This window comes from Pleurodeles waltl, chromosome 5 (genome assembly GCF_031143425.1).
Source record: "Pleurodeles waltl isolate 20211129_DDA chromosome 5, aPleWal1.hap1.20221129, whole genome shotgun sequence".
In the NCBI taxonomy this organism is placed as follows: Eukaryota; Metazoa; Chordata; class Amphibia; order Caudata; family Salamandridae; genus Pleurodeles; species Pleurodeles waltl.
The window spans coordinates 1,294,865,832-1,294,890,159 of record NC_090444.1 but is presented as its reverse complement, the minus strand read 5'-3'; the positions used below and the strand labels follow the sequence as shown (position 1 = coordinate 1,294,890,159).

General features: G+C 41.4%; 1 long non-coding RNA gene across 1 annotated transcript in view; it reads right to left on the bottom strand.

Annotated features, from left to right (window-relative positions):
• Positions 1 to 496: 496 nt before the first annotated feature.
• Positions 497 to 24,328, bottom strand: part of LOC138297378 (uncharacterized) — a 138,034-nt gene continuing 114,202 nt past the window's right edge. The window contains exons 3-4 of the long non-coding RNA XR_011204066.1: positions 14,852 to 14,963; positions 497 to 544 (exon numbers count right to left, since the gene is read on the bottom strand). This is a non-coding gene — a long non-coding RNA (uncharacterized lncRNA). The remainder of the gene's footprint in view (positions 545 to 14,851; positions 14,964 to 24,328) is intronic.

Here is a 24,328-nt window from a genome sequence, read left to right as displayed (position 1 = left end):
CGCCCGACTACCGAAGTGTGGGGAGAATCGCACGGAGGCAGTTGTTCGGCGTCTTAGTGGTGTCATTGCAGCGCTGTGGGAAGCGCGATCACCGGGAGGGATTTGCCCTACCAGTTTCGCCGCGCCGGAGCCGCGTGAGGAGAAACCGACTTTTGAGGCTGTGTCAAGTGCGCGATTACCGGGAGGGATTTACCCTACCAGTTTCGCGGCTCAGAACCGCGTGAGGAGAAACCAACCTCTGAAGCTGTGCCGAGCCAGTTGAGTCGGCGCGGTGTGCGCGCAGCATGGTGTATTAACGTGCCGGATTTCTTTCTGTGTGTTACGGAGTGGGCGAAGTTTTCAAGGAATTCCCTCTCATCGTGCTTATCGGAGCCTGTTGGGTATTTGAGCCCAACTTTGGAGGCGTGAGGAGCTTACCTTGTGAGAGTCCCGATCAAGCAGCATGAAGAAGCGTTGAGAGTTCATAGCAACGGGACTCCACGGTTGTAAAAACTGCTCTAGTAATTCCTTCAGCCAAAGAACACGGAAGACAGGAACTGAATTTCTGTCAAAATAAAAGTCCTATCTGTTGAAACATTGGATCGCTTTCATAATAAGAGTTTCTGTTTTTAAATGATCTTATTCCTGTATTAACAGTATGTTGGTATCAACCTGTGCACGAGGGTTGTAAATTTAGTGAGAGTACAGTTAGTAAGTTATTGTCTGAGATTGTATTGTTAGTGTTGATACAGCACATATTTAAGTAGGAAAATAATAAGGAAAAAAAAAGAGAAAAACATATTCAGGCAAATCATTACATTATTGAGGAGACGAACTAAAAGGGAATGGCATCAGCAGGAATGTCCCAACCTCCTCCGTTCCTTAATGAAATAGGTGAACCGATGTTACCCTGGAAAGAGTGGTCTAAACTGTTTGAATCATATCTGATTGCTATAGGGGGGAAAAGTTCACGGCATTAAGGAAACAACATATACTGCTACATAATCTAGGAATACATGGAAGGAAGGTGTATGAAAGTTTGACTGATACGGAAGATGATAGTGAGGATGGTGGAGAAAATTTTGATGTGTTCCAACAAACACTTGCTAAATTGGAATGTCATTTTGGTCACAAAATCAATATTGTCCTGGAAAGGCATAGATTCTTTTGCAGAGTACAGGGCAAAGAAGAAAAAGTTGCCACTTATATTGCCGCCTTGCGGGGCTTAGCTCATACTTGTGAGTTTGAGAGCTTGGAGGATTCATTGATACGTGACCAATTGGTGAGGTGTACAAGTAGTCCAAGGGTACAGGAAAAACTCCTCACACTTAACCCATCTCTTAAAGAAGCTGTGGACATAGCTAAGAGTATTGAGCACACAATGGAGTGTATGAAGGAAATCAAATATTCGCCAGAGGTAGAAGGGGTGAAGGAAATCAAAAGTTGTAATAATTTAGATGAAAGTGTGGTCAACAAGGTTGAGGATTCAATATTATCAACCGCTCCAATGAGAAAAAAATTAAGTGAAGATATACAAAAAGGGAAGTGTTTCAGATGTGGGAATCCCAATCACCTAGCTAACAGTCCTCTTTGTCTGGCGCGCAACTGTTTATGCAGGAAATGTGGTGCCAAGGGGCACTATGCACGGGTGTGTAGAAATGATAAAGGCATGACAAAAAAAACTAATATGGTGGAAGAGGTCATTGATTTAGGTAGTAAATTCATACTGCAGGTCAAGGCAAGTCATGGGAGGGAACCCCTTAGCAACAATTATCCATTGTGCAGCATCAAACTTGATGGTATTGAGGTGGAAGCGTACGCGGATTCATGCTCACCATACACATTCATGAATTACCAAACCTATGTTGATAATTTTCATGACCAGGGGTACAAATTGAACACGGCTAATATAAGACCAGGAGGATATAATAATGATCCTATACCACTTAAAGGGATGCTCGAACTGAACATTACATTCAGGGATAGGCACACCAAGGGAGCAGTGTATGTCACAGAGAAAGGATCAAACTTATCAGGGTGGAAACACCAAAAGGATCTTGGAATCAAACTGGATCCTAACAGCAAGGAACAAGTGTTGTTAGTAAACTTGCAAGAAATTAGTGAAGGCATTAGTGAAGGATTTCCCAAGCTGTTTGAAGATAGATTGGGTTTATTGAAAAATTTCCAGCACAAAATTAAACTCAAGGAGGGTGCTACACCTGTAGTACACAAGTGCAGGACTGTGCCGTACTTAATGAGGGAACCCCTAAAAGAAGAATTGGAGAAACAAGTTAAAACTGGAGTTATTGAACCAATTGAGTGTTCCTTGTGGCTGGCACCCATAGTGGTCACTAGGAAACCTAACGGCAGAGGCATTCGTCTATATGTAGATTTGAGTGATTTGAACGCTAATATATGGGTGGACAGGTTCCCCTTACCCAAGATAGACGAAATGGTGAGCATGTTAGGGGCAGCCAGATATTTTAGTGTAATTGATTTATCGTCCGCTTACCACCAAGTGGAATTACATCCATCTTCACGCTCACTCACATCATTTATCACTCCGTTTGGGGCATTTAGATATCGCCGGATGCCCTTTGGCCTTGCTTCAGCGGCAGCGGTATTTCAAAGAATAATGCAAACCATATTGCAAGGAATTAAGCAGATTATGTGCTTCCAGGATGACATATTAGTGTATGGAAGTACAGAGAGTGAACACAATTCCATTTTAAGAGAAGTATTCAAAGCCCTTGATGATGCGGGCATGACAATTAGAAAGGAAAAGTGCCAACTAGGAGTGGAGTCAGTGGAATATCTGGGGCATAAGATAAATAAAAACGGGGTAGAACCTAAATGCGATCTTGTTGTGGCAGTGAAGGAAGCCCCAGCCCCAACTAATAAAGAGGAATTGAGATCGTTCTTAGGGTTAGCTGAGTTTATGTCTAAATTTGTTCACAATTTTGCAGTGGTCACGGCCCCCTTGAGAGCATTATTAAAGAAGAATGCACCTTTTGAGTGGAGTGATGAGTGTCAAGTTGCATTCGTACAAGTCAAGGATGCCATAGTCCATTGCCCTACGTTAGGGAACTTTGATCCCACTAGGAGAACATGGCTTACCACGGATGCTAGTGGGAAAGGTCTTGGTGCCACCTTATCTCAGTGTATTGATGGGCAGGAAAGGATTGTGGCGTTTGCATCCAAGTCATTAAGGGAGGCAGAACTCAACTACTCTACGATTGAAAGAGAAGCGCTGGCGTGCTTTTGGGCCATTAACCACTTCAAGTTTTTTTTGTGGGGTTTGCCTTTCTTGGTTAGGACGGACAACAAACCCCTCATTTCTTTGTTCACCATTAAAGGTAAAGACCATGCCACACCACGTATTGCAAAATGGATCATGGGGCTAGAAGCCTTTAATTTCGATATGCAATACGTTCCAGGAAAAAAAAATATTATAGCTGATTGTCTGTCTAGGCTACCCAGAGAGGAGAGGCAAAACGAAATGGAAGAGACCTTTGAACCAGTGTTCTATGTAGAGCTATCAGGCATTACCAAGGAAGAATGGGTCACAGCCACTAATGAGGATCAGGTTATACAAGCCTTGAAAAGTAAAATAAGGAGTGGGTGGCCTGAAAGACCACAACCGATCGATGAGGAACTCAAGGGGTATTGGGAGGTGCGTGATGAGTTACATATAGCCAATGACTTAGTTATGAGAGGTGAACGAATAGTTCCTCCCAAAGTGTTGTGGGAAAAACGTATAGCTCTGGCACACGAGGGACACCTAGGTAGAACTTTAACCAAAAATAAACTTCGAGCTTCATACTGGTTTCCCACCATGGACAGGTTGGTGGAAAGTACTGTTCGGGAGTGTGTCCTTTGTGCAATGAGTGATAAAACCAAGGTTACGCACAGGTCCCCTTTATCTCCCGTCGAGGTTCCCACCAAACCTTGGGACAAGTTAGGGTTGGATATCCTGGGACCCCTCACATGTTTGGGATCGAGAGCAAGGTTCATGTTCGTTTTAGTCGATTATCATACACACTGGGTGATGACAAAAGCTGTTCATAATGTAACGACGCAAGAGGCAATAGCGTTTCTGAAAGAAGCCTTTACAAGAGAAGGTATTCCAAGCACTATTGTGACAGACAATGGGGTGCAGTTCACTTCTGGAGCCATGGCAGAGTTTTTAAGAAACAGTGGGATACAACACTTTAGGTCAGCATTGTACAACCCGAGGGCTAATGGTCTTGTGGAGAGGGTTAACAGGATGGTCAAAGAGTGTTTGCAGTTATCTAGCATGTCGCGAGAGCCAGGAGAGAGTGCGATTGAGCGAATGTTATGGTCATACCACACCACCCCCAATTTGGTCACAGGAGTATCTCCCTTTGTTTCTCTTAAGGGTAGGCAACCGGGAACCAAATTAAACCCCAATTGGTTGAAGGGGGGAGAACCTGTTTTGGTTCAGCGTGAGGAAGTGCTGGCGAGAGTAGAGAAGAGTCAGAGAAAGTATCAGGAGTGGTATAACAACAAATATGGTGTTAGGAGAAAACAATGGAAGGTGGGTCAGTGGGTCAGAGTGAGACTTCCAGAATCCATTCGGAAGGGAACGAGCAAGTTCTCGGAACCGTTACGAATTGTGAAATTACATAAAAATGTGGTAACTTTAGACGATGGTCGGGTATGGAGCATGGATCACATATCTGCTATCCAGGACAACCAACCAGATAAGGAACAGGAGAGAATTGGAGAGGGAAGCAAGACCATTCCCTGGAGAACCCAGACTGATTTTCCCAGGAGAAGAACTCCTCCAGCATGGCACAAGGACTATGTCCTACGACAATAAACAATATGATGAACCATTCTCCCTTATGTATTGGAGGGAAAGGGGAAGTGTTGTAATATTGTTGTAATGATGAATACCTATGTATTTTAACATATTAACCTATTATATAAACACTGTTTTACGTAGTTAACTAACTTAATTCCTACATAGCTAAATCCTTACAAGTATGTTTATATTTCATTAGTATAAGTGTAATGGTACGCTCCTAGGCTCTCCTGTAGAATGTTAGCTAATGGTACGACCAGGAGTGCACCTTAGAATGTTGGTGAGAAGAGTGTTGGGAGGAGAAAAGGAGCTGTCAAGTGAGGAGGTGTTTTGCAAGGAGTACGTACAATAAACTGGTCAACTACTTCTGTTGGTTGCGAGTTATTACAATCTAGCATTGGTTTCATACCCATTTCTGTCACTAACTGGAAGAAGGCTGAAAGCACAAACAATAGTAAAAATTGGGTATGTCATAGTAAAAAATGGGGTATGTCCCAGTAAAATGCCAAAATTGTGTTGAAAAATGTGGTTTTCTGATTCAAGTCTGCCTGTCCCTGAAAGTTGGGAAGCTGGTGATTTTAGCACCACAAACCCATTGTTGATGCCATTTTATTGGGAAAACCACAAGCCTTCTTCTGCAGCCATTTTTCCCCTTTTTTTAAAACTAAATTTTCACTGTAATTTGGCTAATTTCTTGGTCTCCTTCAGAGATTAATTAACCCTAGAATCCCAAAGATGTTGGAAACAAAGGACGCAAATTTGACATGGTTAGTTTATGTGGACAAAACGTTATGCGGGCCTAAGCGTGAACTTCCCCAAATAGCAAAAAAAAGGCCTGGCACCTGAGGTGAAAAGGCCTGGCAGCGAAGTGGTTAAAGGCCAGGAGGAGTTAGATTTGCTTTAAGGGATACGCTCATAAAATAATATTTAAAACCAGATGCAGGTCAAATTTAGCATAAACTCAGGTGAATTCCATTAGTGTTACGAGAGGCAGTAAGAGATGTTGTCAAATGGCATTATTGAGCCAATAGAAACTTCAAGGTGGATATCTTTGTTAGTTATTATAGAAAAGACAGATGGTCGGTATAGGTTTTGTGTAGACCTTAGGTCTCTTAATCAAAATGTGGTGAGCGACACATAGTCACTTCCTAACATAAATGAACTCATTTTGGCTTTGGGAGGGGGGAAGTATTTTTCAAAGTTGGATTTGAAGAATGCTTATCACCAGATCAGACTTCACGAGGACTCCAAACCACTCATAGCATTCATTACGATGGAAGGCATGTTCCAATTCACCCGAATATCCTTTGGCTTATACTCAACTGTGAGTGTTTTCAAAAGGATGATGAATGAGGTATTCAAAGAAATGAGTAACATCTTGTACTTCCAAGATGACACCCTTAAACATCCGGACACCATTGAGCAACACAATGCTGTACTTAGATAAGCTCTACATACATTGAAGAAGCAGGTCTTACACTCAGGCAAGAGAAATGCAAGTTTCTGGTTGATCAAGTAGAGTATATAGGATGCAACATATCAGCTCATGGTGTGAGACCAAAGGAAGACTTTTGGTATGCGATCAGATTGGCTCTGGCACTTAATGACAAAGAAAGGTTAAGGTCATTTCTAGGACTTATAGAATATTACGCAAAATTTGTGAAGACATTTTCTGACAAAATGGAGTGTCTGAGAAAATTATTGAAATGGAAGGATGAGCAACACAGATCCTTTGAGAGTATTAAAGATGAAATCTGTAATTCTGGGATATTAAAACCCTTTGCTACCCAGTTGAAAACAGTACTCACTGTGGATGCCAGTGCCACGGGTCATATTATTACAAATACACAAGAAAATTGAAAAGACAGGGGCATTTTCTTCCAGCAGAGCAAAACTACTCGGTGATAGAACGGGAAGCACTGGCAGTGGCATAGGGGGCAGAATACTTTTGGGCATACTTGTGGGGAACAAGGTTTACGTTACGAACAGACCATAAACCACTGGTATAGATTTTCCATCCTGGGGGTGCAGGTAAAGGTTCTGTACGCCAAAAAAGAATGGCTGCTAGAATTCAAGAATTTTGTTACACTTTAGAATACATTCAGGGATGGCAAAAAAATTAAAAAAATAAAAATTTAAAAAATATAAAATAAAACAAAACTCATCGACAAGAGGATTATTATTTGTCAAGGTTATCGAGAGGTTACCAGGAAGTTGACGGGCCAGCAGTAAAAGCTTAAGAAAATGAAGGAGCAGTGGCTTCAGAAGAAGGTGTGGCAGAAGTGTAGGGAGTTAAAGCGATTACAATGGATGAGTGGATAGAGGAAATGAAAGCTGACAATGTGCTGAAAGAGGTATAGGAATTGATTCAAAGAGGTAGCAGGAGGGAAAGTGCAATAGCTTCACCTGTTAGGCCTTACCTAAAAAAATACTAGATGTATTATCAGTGAGTGGGAAAGGAATGGTAATGAGGGGACTAAAGCTTAGACTCATTAAGATGGCTCATGAAGACCACGTAGGTCAAACCTAAACTAAGAAAAGGATAAGAATTCAATGGTGGTGGCCAGGCATGGATGAGCAGGTAGACAATTGGGTTGAAGATTGTGAAATATGTAAGAGGAGTGAAAAAAGGCTAAGAGTAGGGACACAATCAGATGTGGGTCTTATTCCCGATCCAGGGAACCATTGCACACCATATCCATGGATTTTATTGGGCCCATGTATGAATTAAGGAGTGTCTTGATATTTGCCATGGTGATAATGGATATATGCACAAAGTGGTTAATTGTCAAGTTCATTAAAGAAATAACAACAAAGACCACAACTGCATTGTTGAGGAAGATTTTCAGCGAAGAGGGTATTACCTCTAAGATTATAACTGAAAATGGTACTCAATAGACATCCACAGGATGCAGGAACTTTTGAGGTTGTGTGGAGTACAACAAGCCAGCACTTCCTTATATAACTCTCAAGCCAATGGTATTGCTGAAAGGGCGAACAGATTAGTCAAAGGTACCATACAAATGGCTACAGCCAATGAACAGGATGTCAAGACTATGGTGTGGTTGTTTCATACAAGTGAACATGGTGTTACCCTAAAGTCACATTTTGTGCTGATGAGAGGCAGAGTTCCTGGGATCAAGTTAGTGTCATCATGGATGAAAGAATGGGTAAATGATAAAGGACTGAGCAAAAAAAAATAAGAGTTAAGTAACAGTAGCAGAAATATAACCTTGATATGCATCAAAATTGGGGGCTGGGTGAAGGTGAAGAGTAGCCATGTGAAGGGTGGATTGACAAAGTTTAGAGGTCTGTACAAAGTGAAACACGTTTTCTGTTATTTTGCGAAATTGGAAAATGGAGAAAGTTGGAATAACAGAAGAGTGGCTCTATATCAGAAGGCAGGAAATTGTGATGTAAGTGAAAGGAAAGGGAAAGGTTGCAGTGCATTCATGATGATGTTAGTTGAAGGGACGAATTTGCCAAAAACAAAGGAGGTAGTACTAGGAGTGTACCTGATTGGAGTGGAGATGGTAGAGGTGGTCCAAGGACTGCAAATGAACAAGCTATAATGGGGTCGTCATCAAGGAGTATAAAGAATCGTAGGCCACTGTAATGATGTACTCAGTTCTCGAATGCCTGGTGCTTGAGACACGGAGGCATTCGAGAACGTGGGGAGTGGAGATGAGACGGTTTGCGAGACAGACTGACGTAGCTGCGCATCTCCTTAATGTATTGGTTTTACCCTAATAAACTTCAAGAAAATACAACACGCCTGCGTCAGAAGACTTCTCTACAGTTTTGGCGACGAGTGAGAACCAGGAATCAGAGTGCGGCGTGCGAGGGAGTGCACGCCGTAATTACCATCGTGACGACCGTTGTGAAAAGGATTGTCAGGTGTGGTGGCTTGCTACTAAACTTCAACAGTGTTATCTAAACACTGTGATTGAGGTCTATACCTCAATGTGTGCCGTGTGCCGCGCGCCCATACCTGTTTCCTGGGAAGGTGGCCGTTGCTAGGACTCACACCTATGCCACAGTTGAACACGCACCTGAGTCTTTGCGCATGTGCCGTACAAGCGCGAGTGCATTAGACGGATTAGTACGACATTGCCGTAACCGGGGCAACCACCGCGCAAGGTTTGAAGCAGGACAATAAGGAACTACTGTGCGTTGCTGCATTAGGCTTACTGTAACCTCGGCAACCACTGCGCAAGCTTGGTAGTAGGACAATAAAGACCCACAGTGCGTTGCTATCTGACGAACAACTGAAGGTAGAAAAGAAGCTGAAACCTGCATAACGAGGAGGAGACTGTATCTATAACTGAACATTCCGGAGTACATTATGTGCCACCAGATCAACTAATTAAACTTCAACAAATTAAAAAAAAAATACATAAAGGAACATTTATCTTATACTTCACAAGAAACATTGCACTACAATATTATACATTTAAAAAAAATGTCACAGTCTTGCAAACGCTAGGAGACTGTGCAGCTACAGTATGGCTTCAAATAACCCGTGGAACTTAATGCCACCTCATTCTTTCATACCTGCTTCAGGTACACCTACGTTGAAATGGGAAGAGTGGAGTGAATATTTTTAAAATTATATCTCTGCCATTGATGATGAAGAGGAGTTGTCTGCGGAAAAGAAATACAAAATTCTTCTACAACATTGCTTAGGACCTGGGGGTCTGAAATTTTTTAAAAATATCAATAAAAAACCTAGACAAGAAGGTCAAGGCGACGTGTACGTCAATGCACTTGAAGACTTGCATAATTATTACAGACCTAGAGTCTACAAGTTTTTGCATCGGAAACAAGGGAAAGACGAACCAGTGGAAGATTATGTTTCCGCTTTAAAGAACTTAGCGATCAATTGCAGATTTGGTGTGTTACATGATGAACTTATTTGCGATCAAATTGTCATGCAAACTTCTAATCCACATATCCAAGATAATTTATGGGCTAAAGGAGAAGGCTCATTGCAAGAAGTTATTGACATTGTAAAAAGAGCGGAATTAACTGGAAGGTGTGCTAGAGAGGTTTTAAAGGATACCAAGAGTGATGAGTCTATAATAGCAAGAGTGAAAGGATTTTTTTTTACCAAAGATCTTAAAAAGAAGTGGACAGGGAAAAAGGAGTTTGAACAGAAGAATTTTAAATCGGATGACAAAAGGAAATGTTACAGATGTGGCAGTTATGATCATTTAGCAAATGATAGATCATGCCCAGCAAAGAAGCAAAAGTGTTCGAGATGTCGTGTAATTGGACATTTCCAAAGGGTGTGTCAGAAGAAAACTGGGAGTAGTAGTAAAGTGTTAGAGCTGGAGGACACTACTTCCTCTGATGAAGATGATTTAAATATGTGTGTCTTATGTGTAGATGCAGTGAATGAAAATTCCATTTTGAGCATGGAACAAGAAAATATGAAGAGGAAGAAAAAAACAAGTTGTGAGATCACCTTGGGCGGTGTCACCATATGTATTGTGGTAGACTCGGGGTCTCCGTATACTATTGTGAATCGGAATGTGTGGGAAGAAAAATTCAAACATGTGGTGGGTGAGGGGTTATGTTTACCAGATATTACAATCAAAACATTTACTGGTGAAGTCATTGAGCTGTTAGGGTTCAAGGAATTGAAATTCAGATATAAGGATAGAGAAACAATGGGAAAATTGTACGTTGCTGCAATGGGTCCATCTGTTTTAGGCTGGAATGATCAGGGTAAATTAGGCACAGTATTGGATCCCAACAACCCAGAATCTGTACTAACAGTGCAAACAGAATTAGGAATTGGTAAGTTAGTTTTACAAAGTTTCCCCAATGTATTTTCGGGAAGAATCAGAAAATTGAAGGGGTTTATGCACCTCATTCATTTAAAAACAAACATAGTACCACAAGTACATAAGGTAAGGAATATTCCCATTCCTTTGAGAGGGAGTGTTAAATTACAATATGAAAAAATGCAAGAAGAGAAAATCCTAGAACCTATTGAGTCCTATGATTGGGTGGCCCCTTTACTCGTGGTGAAAAAGGCCAATGGAAATTTACGATTATGCATTGACTTAAGAGATCTCAACAAGAATATATTAATTGACCAATTTCCTTTACCACACCTCAACGAAATGTTGTCACGTACTAGAGGCATGGAATGGTTTTCTTCTATCGATTTGAAAGCAGCTCATCATCAAGTTCGATTGCATCCAAATTGTAGGGATTTAACAGCTTTTATTACACCATTTGGTTGTTACAAGTTTAGAAGGGTACCATTTGGTTTGGCGTCAGCTGCAGCCATGTTCCAAAGATTAATGAACTCCTTGCTAGCTGGTATTGATAATACCATGGTCTTCCAGGATGATATCCTCATAATGGGAAAATCAAGAGAGGATCATGATCAAACATTATTAAGGGTTCTTAAGGTTTTAGATGAGAAAGGATTGACAGCAGAATTTGATAAATGTAAATTTGCATCTGATGATGTCAACTACTCAGGGCATGTAGTATCTGCTGAGGGGATTAAACCAAAATAAAAATTATTATCAGCAATAAGTAAAGCACCTAATCCACAGAACAAGGACGATATTCGTGCCTTCCTAGGTTTGGTGGAATTCTATTCCAAATTTGTTAAAACAAATTCTACTAAAACATAGAGTTTAAGACAATTGCTCAAAGGAAGAAACAGATTTGAGTGGACAGAAATATGTCAGAATGCTTTTGACGTGTTAAAAGCTGACATTTGCAATGCACCCCCACTGCAGGGGTTTGATCCAAACCTCAAAAGCATCATCACCACAGATGCTAGTTGTAAGGGGATTGGAGCAGTTCTTACTCAGGTGAACATAGAGGGCAAGGAAGATACCATTGCTTTTGCTTCGCGTTCATTAACTTCAGCTGAAGAAAAGTATTCAGTAATTGGACGTGAAGCACTAGCATGTATATGGGCTTTAGAACATTTCAGGCAATTTGTGCGGGGAAACACAGTCACATTGAGGTGTGATCATAAACCGTTAGTGAAGGTTTTAACTACTAGGGGGCTGTATAAAGCCTCTCCGAGGTTGGCTAGAATGTCAGTACGTTTGTTTGATTACAATTATACCGTACAGTACTTGCCTGGTGTGAAGAACATTGTTGCAGATTTCTTAAGCCGCATGCCTTTGCCTCACAAGAATACGGAAGAAGAAGTGACAGATGATATGTGGGTGGCTATGGTAGATGAAGGTGTGTGTCATGGTATAACACGGGATGAATGGATAACAAAACAACGTTCAGATGAGACACTAAAAGAATTGAGTAATATAATCATGAAGGGGTGGCCCAAAAAAAATGGTTAACAGAGAGTTGTCTCCTTTTTGGGAAGTGAGGGACGAGTTATCCATTGAGGAAGGTATGTTACTTAGGAACGGGAAAGTGATACCCCCTGTTGTGTTAAGAATGCAAATTCTAAAAATTTGCCATGAAGGTCATCTAGGCATTGGCAAGACTAAGAATAGGGTAAAGTATTGGTACTGGTGGCCAGGATTAGATAAGGATATAGAAAGAATGGTTAGGGACTGCATGGTTTGCAAGAATGCGGCTAAGACACAAGTAACTTTGAGACCGCCTTTGCGTCCTATACCGTGTCCCAACATGCTTTGGGAGAGTATAGGTATTGATGTCATGAGACCTATTGGTGAGGGTGACAGACAATCTTTACTACTTGTAATTGTGGATCACTTTTCCAAGTGGCCGGATGTGGGCATCGTCAAAAAAGCTGACACTAGTAGCATCATTAAATTCATTGATAAAATCTTTATTAGAGAGGGTTTACTGAAATGTATTGTATCTGATAATGGGTCTCAATTTACATCAGTGGCTTTCCAAGGAAACAAAGGAATGGTATTAAGCATCACACCACCTCAATTTATCATCCGTCCTGTAATGGTGCTGTGGAAAGATTTAATAGAGTGCTCAAGGATATGATTCAGTTGTCAGATTGCAACCAGTTGGTTTGGGAAACAGAATTATGGAAAACTCTTTGGGCATTTAGAATAACCAAATGTATTAGTACGAATACTAGCCCATTCGAACTCATGAGGGGAAGGACACCTATGTCAAAGGTCAATGTGGGTTGGCTCAAAGCTGCTAAGACGGTGGATTGGTCTCCTGAAGAAGTGAGGATGAATGTAGAAAAAGCTCAAGGTGAATATAAAAAGTATTTTGATGATGTTCATCGGAGCAAGGAGTTTAAGTTATGTGTCGGCGATGTAGTGAGAATTAAAAGCAATAAGTACACTGGAAAATATCAAAGTAAATTCTCCTCTCCTTTGAGAGTGGAAGCAGTAAACAATAACTCTGTAAAACTAAGTGATGGCAAGGTATGGCATATATCTGCATTAACATTATGTAAAAATACCAGAGTGGACGGAAAAGGAAAGAATAATATCGCTAAAACCACAAGTGTAAAGTATGGTTGGACGATGATAGCGAAAGGAGAGAGCAGAATGATTTCATTAGTCCTAGTAATATTAACAATAGTCCTATAACGAGTTCACCTAACAGTTCCAATGGGCCTGTAGATGTTTCCGTTAATAACGGGAAGTGGAGTAGTTCTGGAAGAAGAATTGTGAAGCCGAAAAGATTTGAGGATTACTATCTTTAAAAAATAAAGCAGAAAAGATTTGAGGTTTACTATCTTTAAAAAAAAAAATAGAAGCATTGTTAAATCTAAAGGTGTTAAGTCTACTACGTTTAGGAAGCAATGTTCTGCTTTATTACTTATAGTTATGTATACATGTAAATAGTATTAGTGTTTGTGTTTAATTTTATTATAAAGAGGGTCAGATATGTAGTGATGTACTCCGTTCTCGAATGCCTGGTGCTTGAGACACGGAGGCATTTGAGAACGTGAGGAGTGGAGATGAGACGGTTTGCGAGACGGACAGAAGTAGCTGGGCGTCTCCTTAATGTATTGGTTTTACCCTAATAAACTTCAAGAAAATACAACACGCCTGCGTCAGAAGACTTCTCTACAGCCACCTGTATCCTTGAATGATTATATTAAGTCAACTAGTAAAATAATATATGTATAGCCTTTGTATTTACCCTCATCAGCATAGTATGCTGTATTTCTTTCCTTTTCAGATTCTTTGTAATGTTTTGTAAAATATATATATATAAGGGAAAGGGATTTGTTCTGTTCTTGAAGTTATGAGCATGTGGAATCTTTAGGGTTCTAGATTATGAATGAGGATTTGTTCTTGTAGCTTGAGCAAGTAGTGTTCCAAGGTTAACAGTGGATCACTGGCTGGCCAAGGGGCGACTGCTCTGGTATTTGTGTGGCATAATAAATCTTCTAAAGAACTACTAGATGTGGTGTGACCCTTTTAGAAAAAACAGTAGTAAACTTAGTCAAAAGTGTAAATGACTAAATAGTTTAAGTTACCTTAGTTAATAAGGCCATTCGAGTAAAATTCCTGGTGGTCCAGCACATTTTTCCCAGGCAATCAAGTCCCATAGTTGCTACAGAAAGGATCTTGTTGCTAGACGTTTGCAGACATGGCAGACTGTAATTATCTTCAGAAGTCAATGAAAGACTACAATTGATACAGAGAAGAAGTTCACAGTCAGATTTGCTTGTAAGGATGTAAACTAGTATTTGAGGACCGTTTTGTGGAATATAAACTCATAATTGCATCTGTTGTTTCCACAAGAAGAACAAAAAGGATCCTCATCATAGCACAGACTTTTATACCTTTTGTTAAAGAGATACATTTGGTATGAGGTTATTATCATAAACACAGTGTTTTAAGAGTGTGCCAATCCCTCTCTGTCCCTTTAAGGTCAACTTCAACCCTTGCACTGGAGCAAGTATATTAATGAAGACGCAGGCTAAGGGGATAAGGGGATAAGGAGAGAGCAAGAGTGACACACTTCTGCAAGCTGGTGTTTGGAAAGCCCAGAAGATAATGTCTCCACCTAAGGCTGAGAGAGCACAATTACTAAGGGGTCAACAACATAAGATAGGGATTAAACGTAAAGGTTACAAAGTGTGGGACTTACCCAGTTCAAGCAGATGTGATGATGTAACTAGCCACTGGCATACTGTAGACCATGGACAGGAGCCAAAGATGGAATAGCCTCTCTACGCAGGAGGCCTGCTGAAGGAGATAAACTGACAAGAAAGAAATGAGGCAGGCAATAAATGGAGGGTATGGAAACTAGAAGACCAAAGGGGCCCGAACAAAGTGGGAATAAAGGTGTAGGAACAAAACTAGCCAAGTGCTCGCTATAGCAAAAAGTCATTACAATCGTTGCTGCCAGATAAGAGAACACATCTTTTGCCTCTAAACCCTCTTGCAAGCGCCTGGATACCCTCTTGGGAAATTAGTGCGCCATACAAATCAATATAAGATAACATAACACATCTGAGGTTAAAATACTTCATTTGCCATTGTTGACCAAGAAATGTCCCTGAGTGTGATGGTCCTCTAAAGCAGCTGTCCTTTTCACTTTTGTGGACCCCCATTGAATCACAGATGGAAGCCAGGGGCCCGCTTAAACAACTGATGTGGTTTAACTGCAAAGCCATAAACATAAATACAGAAACAAGCATGCATCAAACAAATACACAAATCATTAAATATTTTAATTCACAAACAAGAAATTGCATACATTGAAATGTTCATATTAATGAGAAAGTGAATGCTTTGAAAATGTTCATATTAATCCAAAGCTGAATGTTAGGTAGTTTTACTTCTAAAGCAGCAGTTCCCAACCTTTTGACTTCTGTGGACACCCACTTTATCATTATTGGAACCTGGGGATCCTCACTAAATCATTAGTGAAATGCGAGGACCACCCCACTGAGCAATTTCTGAAAGCTGGAGACTTAATATGTTAATATTATTTAATTTTTTAAGCAGTCTTGGACCCTCTGAGGAGGCTTCGCAGACCCCTAGTGGTCCCTGGACCACAGGTTGGGAACCACTGTTCTAAAGCATGAAACAATACGCTACACTATAACAAAGGTATTTCTTTTGATCTCAACACATTTTGTCAGTGCTTCAATTGAGACAACAGTTGATTCCAGATTACATTTCCAACACTTGAGTAGCTGCAACTAACCAAGATAAGGATAGCAACATCATTTTTAGCCTCCAGTTTCAAATTCCTTCTCTGTCAAAGAGAGTTTTAATTTTTTTTATTTGTTTTTATGTTTGCATACTTTATAAATCTGCTAATATTGATTATTTTCTAAACAGTCTCATAGCCCTTGGCTTGGCACAGCAGAACTCAGGGGTCTGAGGCCCACAGGGACCACAGGTTAAGAACAGCTGGTAAGATGGATAGGAAATGTAATAATTTAAGTGCAAGCGTATATTTTCCATTTTTCTGTGTACATCTCTTCCAAGCTCCCGTCCCATGTCCAAACCTGTCTTGGGATCGGACTTGGGACCCCTTCCAAAGTACTCCTCCCTTCCTGGGATTTAGTTTTGGGTGGGAATTTCTTATGAAACTCTGAGATCAGTCAAGGGGTATGGAAAATTAAAGCTGGTTCCTGTAACTTATCAGACACTTTCCAGTGTACGAAGTACTGCAAAGGACCTCAGCATCAACATGAGTACAAAATGGCTTCTACCGCACATTCAGATGTCAATAACAGTTGGAGATGAGTTGCAGAAGTAGCTGGATGGGGTTTCCTGACTCAAGACACATGAAAAACCTTGTGAGTCATCTAGTAGCCAGGAAGAGCTAACATAATTGCTGCAGTCACAATTAGCTTTACGACTGAAATGGAACCAACAAATTTGGAAAGTATCCCGGGGATTGAGAAATAATATGTGGATTTCCCCCATCCCTGTAGTCGGGACAAGGGATGCAATGTTAATCAGAATAATTTTTTTATATTCTTTTAGTCATTCTTAGATGCTGTAAAGTAACCCGTTGTAGCATACGTATCTCAAGTAGGAGGGCGTGTGCTGACGGAACTGTAGAAGGGGAAATTCTGGGTCCCTAAATGTGAGGGTAAAAAACCCTAAATACAAAAAAGAGAATACCCTAGTCATGTGTGCAGCTTGTTGTTATTTGAGAACCTGTCTTTTGGTGTCCGTTGTTTGGCATGATTTATTAGGAAGCATCTCAAATATTACTCCAGAGACTGATTCAAGCACTCAATCTTCCCATTAATATAAGGATGATAGCTTGTTGACATATAATAAATTACACCCAAATTTTAGAATAAGGCCTTCCAGTCTTTGGCAATAAACTGGGCCCTATACGTGCCATGATAACATAAGATAAGCCATGCAGTCTCTTTATTTTAGAACAGTAGTAGCCAAAGCAGGGGCATGAGGCATCTAGTCAGATGGAATGAAATGGCCACTCATAGTAAAATAGTCAATCACAAATAGAAACACCATTTTCCCTTTATGATGGAAGTAATTTTGTGACAGAATTGATGGACATTTGTGACCAAGATAGTTGTGGGATAGGAAGAGGTTGTAGCAGTAATCCTGGTTTCATTCTGAAAGGTATGGCCTGGGCACATACCAAACTCTGTTTAACATAGCAGTCTATGCCTTTCCTTGGAGAAGGCCATCAAAAATATAGAGAAGTCAGTTATAAAGTCTTTCTTATCATTGGGTAACCCACTAAAGGGGAATCATGTCCTGTCTTTAAAATCAATTGTGAAAGCTCTCAGTCAGCAGCAAGTACTCTTTGATCATATAACAAAAGATCATTCTGTTCTTTTCTTTTGAGGGGTTCTTTGAACACCCATTGTTTTTTTGCCATTTCATGATACCTCTCTAAAGTTTGTTGAACAAATCCTTTATCAGTTTCTGATACATTGCTCTGAGTGGCTAAATTTGCTGGAGAGCTTCTTCTAGGCAGAAGTTCTTTACCTTGCCAGGATACAGCATCAGCTTTCTCATGCTTATTTCCAGGTCTGTAAGTAACCTCATAGTCAAACCTAGAAAATGAGATCACCTCATGTCATGGATTTAAGATATCCCAAGTTCTTGTAATTTGTCCAGATGTTAATGTGAGAACGCTTCATTTATTACCAAGAGTCCTCTGGCATCAATGGTGTAGTTGATTTCTGCTGATTTTAAAGTTTGATAATAATATGCCAGTTGGTGAATTTCCTCAGTTTAAGAATTTTTCTGTGACAGAATTGCCCCAATGGTAACGGAGGAGGTGCCCAACTTCATGATGAAGGACGAGTTACAAAGCATACATCTGAGAAATTGTGCATTGGCAAATCCTTCCTTAATCGTTTTAAAGTTGTTCTCTTGTTCCTTACTCCAATGAAACTGAACCTCCTTTTTAGGGAGCTTTGAACTGGGACCTATAGTCTCAGACAAATCTTGTAATAAATGCCTATAACTGTTGGAGAGGCCCAAAAGTCTCTTAACGTCTTTGTCAGTTTGTGGTGGGGGCCAATCACATACTGTCTTACCTTTTCCAAATCCATACCTATTCCTCTATGTGAGATACCAACCCCCAGGAATACAACTTCAGTCACTTCAGACAGGCAGTTTTCAAGTCTTGTAAAAAGCAAATGCTCTTGAAATCTTCTTAATTAACACTTCTACGATTCTAGATTTTGTGAAAAGATAGGAATATGAGCTACTTTGTATAATGGTACATGTGCCTAAAAGATCTTTAAAATATAATTTATAAAGTGATGAAAAGCTGCGAATGGTTTGCATGCATCAAAGGCATCACCAAATACTCAAAGTGCCCTTATCTTGTGTTGAATGCAGTCTTCCATTCATCTCTTGGTTGTATACTTATTAAATTATAGTGTTCACAAAGATCAATCTTAGAAAATATCTTAACTCTTTTGATCTGATCTGACCTAATGGTATAGAAAACAGTGTTAAGGGGTACCTTTTTCTGATAGTGATTGCATTAGGTTTTCTGCAGCCAGTATGCTGTGTGAACGTACCCACTCTGGTTTGGGGAGAAAAAAACTGCAGGTGAAGTGGAAGACAAATGACCCCCTTCTGTAGATGTTCCAATAAATATTCTGAAGGATCTTCCTGTACTAAAGGTAGATATATTCACCCATAATTAATCTTTGCTCTTTGGATCAAATCAATGGGGCACCATAAGCACTATTATGGGGCAACTGATCCAGTCTTCCTTTACAAAAACATCTAGAAAATCTTTATATACGTCTGGTAGCTAAGATTGTAACTCTGCCTTTTGTACAGTAAAACAAATTAAGACAAGTGTACATTTTAATCTCTTTCAAGGACAACTTCTTTAGGGTAATTCTGCAAGGAAAAGTTAATGGTTTGCCCTTGCCAGGCAGTAGAAGATTTATGTTTTTATAGCAAAGGTGTACCTAGTACAATGTTAAAAGGTGTAGATCTAATGAGGTCTCAAAATATCCATTATTCAAAATCCCCTATAAAGAAGGAGCTTCCAAGTTAATTTCCCTTGAGATCAGTAGGTTCCCATTTATTCCTGAAATGAGCTCTGAAATCTCTTTTTCTTGTTGTGGTCTATCATGTCTATCATGGAATCTCTGATTCATAAAACACCCTGAAGCACCACGGTCAATAAGAGCTGAGGTGGGAAGTGGATCTTTACCAGGAACAGGAAATATCCTCTGTTATCTTACTGATGGGGGTAAACTCTGGAATCTTCTAAGGACTTGTAGGAAGTTGGCTCTGTATGTGCTATTTCAAAGTAAGGAATAGCATGCACAGAGTCCAAGGGTTCCCCTTAGAGGTAAAATAGTGGTAAAAAGAGATAATACTAATGCTCTATTTTGTGGTAGTGTGGTCGAGCAGTAGGCTTATCCAAGGAGTAGTGTTAAGCATTTGTTGTACATACACATAGACAATAAATGAGGTACACACACTCAGAGACAAATCCAGCCAATAGGTTTTTATATAGAAAAATATCTTTTCTTAGTTTATTTTAAGAACCACAGGTTCAAATTCTACATGTAATAGCTCATTCGAAAGGTATTGCAGGTAAGTACTTTAGGAACTTCAAATCATCAAAATTGCATGTATACTTTTCAAGTTATTCACAAATAGCTGTTTTAAAAGTGGACACAGTGCAATTTTCACAGTTCCTAGGGGAGGTAAGTATTTGTTAGTTTTACCAGGTAAGTAAGACACTTACAGGGTTCAGTTCTTGGTCCAAGGTAGCCCACCGTTGGGGGTTCAGAGCAACCCCAAAGTCACCACACCAGCAGCTCAGGGCCGGTCAGGTGCAGAGTTCAAAGTGGTGCCCAAAACACATAGGCTAGAATGGAGAGAAGGGGGTGCCCCGGTTCCGGTCTGCTTGCAGGTAAGTACCCGCGTCTTCGGAGGGCAGACCAGGGGGGTTTTGTAGGGCACCGGGGGGGACACAAGTCCACACAGAAATTTCACCCTCAGCGGCGCGGGGGCGGCCGGGTGCAGTGTAGAAACAAGCGTCGGGTTCGCAATGTTAGTCTATGAGAGATCTCGGGATCTCTTCAGCGCTGCAGGCAGGCAAGGGGGGGGTTCCTCGGGGAAACCTCCACTTGGGCAAGGGAGAGGGACTCCTGGGGGTCACTCCTCCAGTGAAAGTCCGGTCCTTCAGGTCCTGGGGGCTGCGGGTGCAGGGTCTCTCCCAGGTGTCGGGACTTAGGTTTCAGAGAGTCGCGGTCAGGGGAAGCCTCGGGATTCCCTCTGCAGGCGGCGCTGTGGGGGCTCAGGGGGGACAGGTTTTGGTACTCACAGTATCAGAGTAGTCCTGGGGTCCCTCCTGAGGTGTCGGATCTCCACCAGCCGAGTCGGGGTCGCCGGGTGCAGTGTTGCAAGTCTCACGCTTCTTGCGGGGAGCTTGCAGGGTTCTTTAAAGCTGCTGGAAACAAAGTTGCAGCTTTTCTTGGAGCAGGTCCGCTGTCCTCGGGAGTTTCTTGTCTTTTCGAAGCAGGGGCAGTCCTCAGAGGATGTCGAGGTCGCTGGTCCCTTCGGAAGGCGTCGCTGGAGCAGGATCTTTGGAAGGCAGGAGACAGGCCGGTGAGTTTCTGGAGCCAAGGCAGTTGTCGTCTTCTGGTCTTCCGCTGCAGGGGTTTTCAGCTGGGCAGTCCTTCTTCTTGTAGTTGCAGGAATCTAATTTTCTAGGGTTCAGGGGAGCCCTTAAATACTAAATTTAAGGGCGTGTTTAGGTCTGGGGGGTTAGTAGCCAATGGCTACTAGCCCTGAGGGTGGGTACACCCTCTTTGTGCCTCCTCCCAAGGGGAGGGGGTCACAATCCTAACCCTATTGGGGGAATCCTCCATCTGCAAGATGGAGGATTTCTAAAAGTTAGAGTCACTTCAGCTCAGGACACCTTAGGGGCTGTCCTGACCGGCCAGTGACTCCTCCTTGTTTTTCTCATTATTTTCTCCGGCCTTGCCGCCAAAAGTGGGGCCTGGCCGGAGGGGGCGGGCAACTCCACTAGCTGGAGTGTCCTGCTGGGTTGGCACAAAGGAGGTGAGCCTTTGAGGCTCACCGCCAGGTGTGACAATTCCTGCCTGGGGGAGGTGTTAGCATCTCCACCCAGTGCAGGCTTTGTTACTGGCCTCAGAGTGACAAAGGCACTCTCCCCATGGGGCCAGCAACATGTCTCGGTTTGTTGCAGGCTGCTAGAACTAGTCAGCCTACACAGATAGTCGGTTAAGTTTCAGGGGGCACCTCTAAGGTGCCCTCTGGGGTGTATTTTACAATAAAATGTACACTGGCATCAGTGTGCATTTATTGTGCTGAGAAGTTTGATACCAAACTTCCCAGTTTTCAGTGTAGCCATTATGGTGCTGTGGAGTTCGTGTTTGACAGACTCCCAGACCATATACTCTTATGGCTACCCTGCACTTACAATGTCTAAGGTTTTGTTTAGACACTGTAGGGGTACCATGCTCATGCACTGGTACCCTCACCTATGGTATAGTGCACCCTGCCTTAGGGCTGTAAGGCCTGCTAGAGGGGTGTCTTACCTATACTGCATAGGCAGTGAGAGGCTGGCATGGCACCCTGAGGGGAGTGCCATGTCGACTTACTCATTTTGTTCTCACTAGCACACACAGGCTTGTAAGCAGTGTGTCTGTGCTGAGTGAGAGGTCTCTAGGGTGGCATAAGACATGCTGCAGCCCTTAGAGACCTTCCTTGGCATCAGGGCCCTTGGTACTAGAAGTACCAGTTACAAGGGACTTATCTGAATGCCAGGGTGTGCCAATTGTGGATACAATGGTACATTTTAGGTGAAGGAACACTGGTGCTGGGGCCTGGTTAGCAGGGTCCCAGCACTCTTCTCAGTCAAGTCAGCATCAGTATCAGGCAAAAAGTGGGGGGTAACTGCAACAGGGAGCCATTTCTTTACAGGACTCAACTGGGGTTCTCCATTCACTGTTGGGTCCTAGAATTTCCCATTAGACTGGGGCACTCTTTTGATGAAAACGGCTGTAAAATGCAGTACAAAGTTTCCAAAACCACAGAACATTTTGATTCAAAATTAAGAGAGTCGCCCAAGCTAAAGGATCCTTGCTTAAGTAAGTTAAATAAAAGTTACCTTAGCGGGTTTATTTGGAAATTGCTGAGGCTTTGGCATAAAGTGAAAATGACATTGAGCCATAAATGCTTGGAGGCAATCATTTTTCCAGTGGCACGAAAACTGAACATACATAGGGCAACACTCCCGCTTGGGCTTTTACTAAATTACTTCCTCCTGTGTCCAGGATGGTCCTGAAAGTAGGAAAAGTAGCAAGATTTAATCCTCCTCCCCTAGGTGTAATGTGAGGGTTTAACCTCTGATTTAACTTATCTAGGAGAAATGTGCAGACTTGACATGCAACTTAAAGATCATCTTCAATCCTATAGATTGCATGTGCCATTGCTTGCAGGGAATTGGCCTCAAACGCCATTGTATATGCGTCTAGCAATCTGTCATGAACACAGTGTTTTGAGTGTGTGGATGCGGTGCCCATTCCCTCTGTCTGCCTCTAGAGATCGACTTAATCCCTTGCACAGGACCAAGGACATAACCCAGGCCCCACCTCATGAGAACAAGTATTGGCAAAGCCAATAGGTTTCTCCTTTGTTTTTTTATTTGCCTTCTATCTTAGAAACTAGATTACAAATATTAGAAAAAGGTTTTAATAATGCTTGTTTTAAAATTGATAAAGCATTAATAGTTGTTTATGTTGTGATATATGTTGAATTACTATCTCAAGGTTCCAAACTCGTAATTTGTACTTTATTTAAAATGGCATTATAGTAGACCATAGTAATGTGTATATAGTAACATGCCACTGCACCTGCTGCACGATTAAAATCATACCCATTTGAACTGCAAAGTAACCACAAGTGGAACTGCCTGTTTAGTAGTAAAATATAGCAAAATGTTGTGTTTAAAGGAGCTATGACAACTTTTGGCCCCGGTACCACAGCACCTGCTGCATCATTCAAATCATAACCTTAATGCCTGCAAAATAACTGCACTTGTGACTGCCTATCTAGAAGTAACATTTAGTAATAATTTGTTTTTAGCGTGGTTCCTAGAGCTTTTAGGCACAGTCCCACTGCACCCGCTGCAACATTCAAATCATGATCCTAATGCCTGCAAGGTAACTGCACTTGTGACTGCCTGTTTAGTAGCAACATTTAGCAATAATATGTGTTTAGAAGTGACACCATGTGGCACCGGTGTCACTGCACCTGCTGCACCATTCAAATCATGATCCTATTGTCTGCAAGGTAACTGCTCTTGTTGTTGCCTGTTATTAAGTCACTGAGAAAATAACAATTTGAAATAAAACCTCACCCAATTATACTATTTACCTTTCTTTAAATATGAGTGACTGGTAATTGAAGAAACAAACACACAAATAAAGTTTAATATTTACAACTGTTATTCATTATAATGTAATTATTAAGTAATGAAAAACACAACATAATGAGCCCACTTGCTGCTTGCTTTACATCTGCACTGGATACCCACTTGCAAGATGGCCGAAAAGTTTAAACTCATTTCAACGCGAATTGACTTGCGTTCTGTTAATCTTTTTGGGTACAACCATTAACACGTAACCAATCACCAAAAACCAGAGGATGTACTTTACACACGCTCTAGTGACTGCAAAAGAAGAACAGAAGAGCAGAAAGTGACCTGCTAGCCATGAAACAGCAAGTAAATTCAAGCCACGATGGAGCGACGTTTGAATGAACAAATGGGAAGTTCAGGTGAGTAAGGAGGGGAAGAAGGGGTGGGTTCTAAGTCACTTTAAAGATTGTTTTTTTTTAATAACATAAGACTTCACAAGCACAGCACAAGTGCTGTGCAGGCGAAACCTAAAAATGGGCAAGGAGGGAGAAAGAGAGAAATAATCCTGCAGACTGGTGTTCAGAAAATCTGGAATGGATTTCAGAAGCAACATCAAAGTGTCCGCCTAAGGATTAAAGAGCACAAATATTAAGGGTTAAATATTATAGGATAGTAATTAGATGTAAGGGTAACAAAGTGCTGGACTTACCTGGTGCAAGCAGAAGGGACACGGTAACTAGCCCCCGG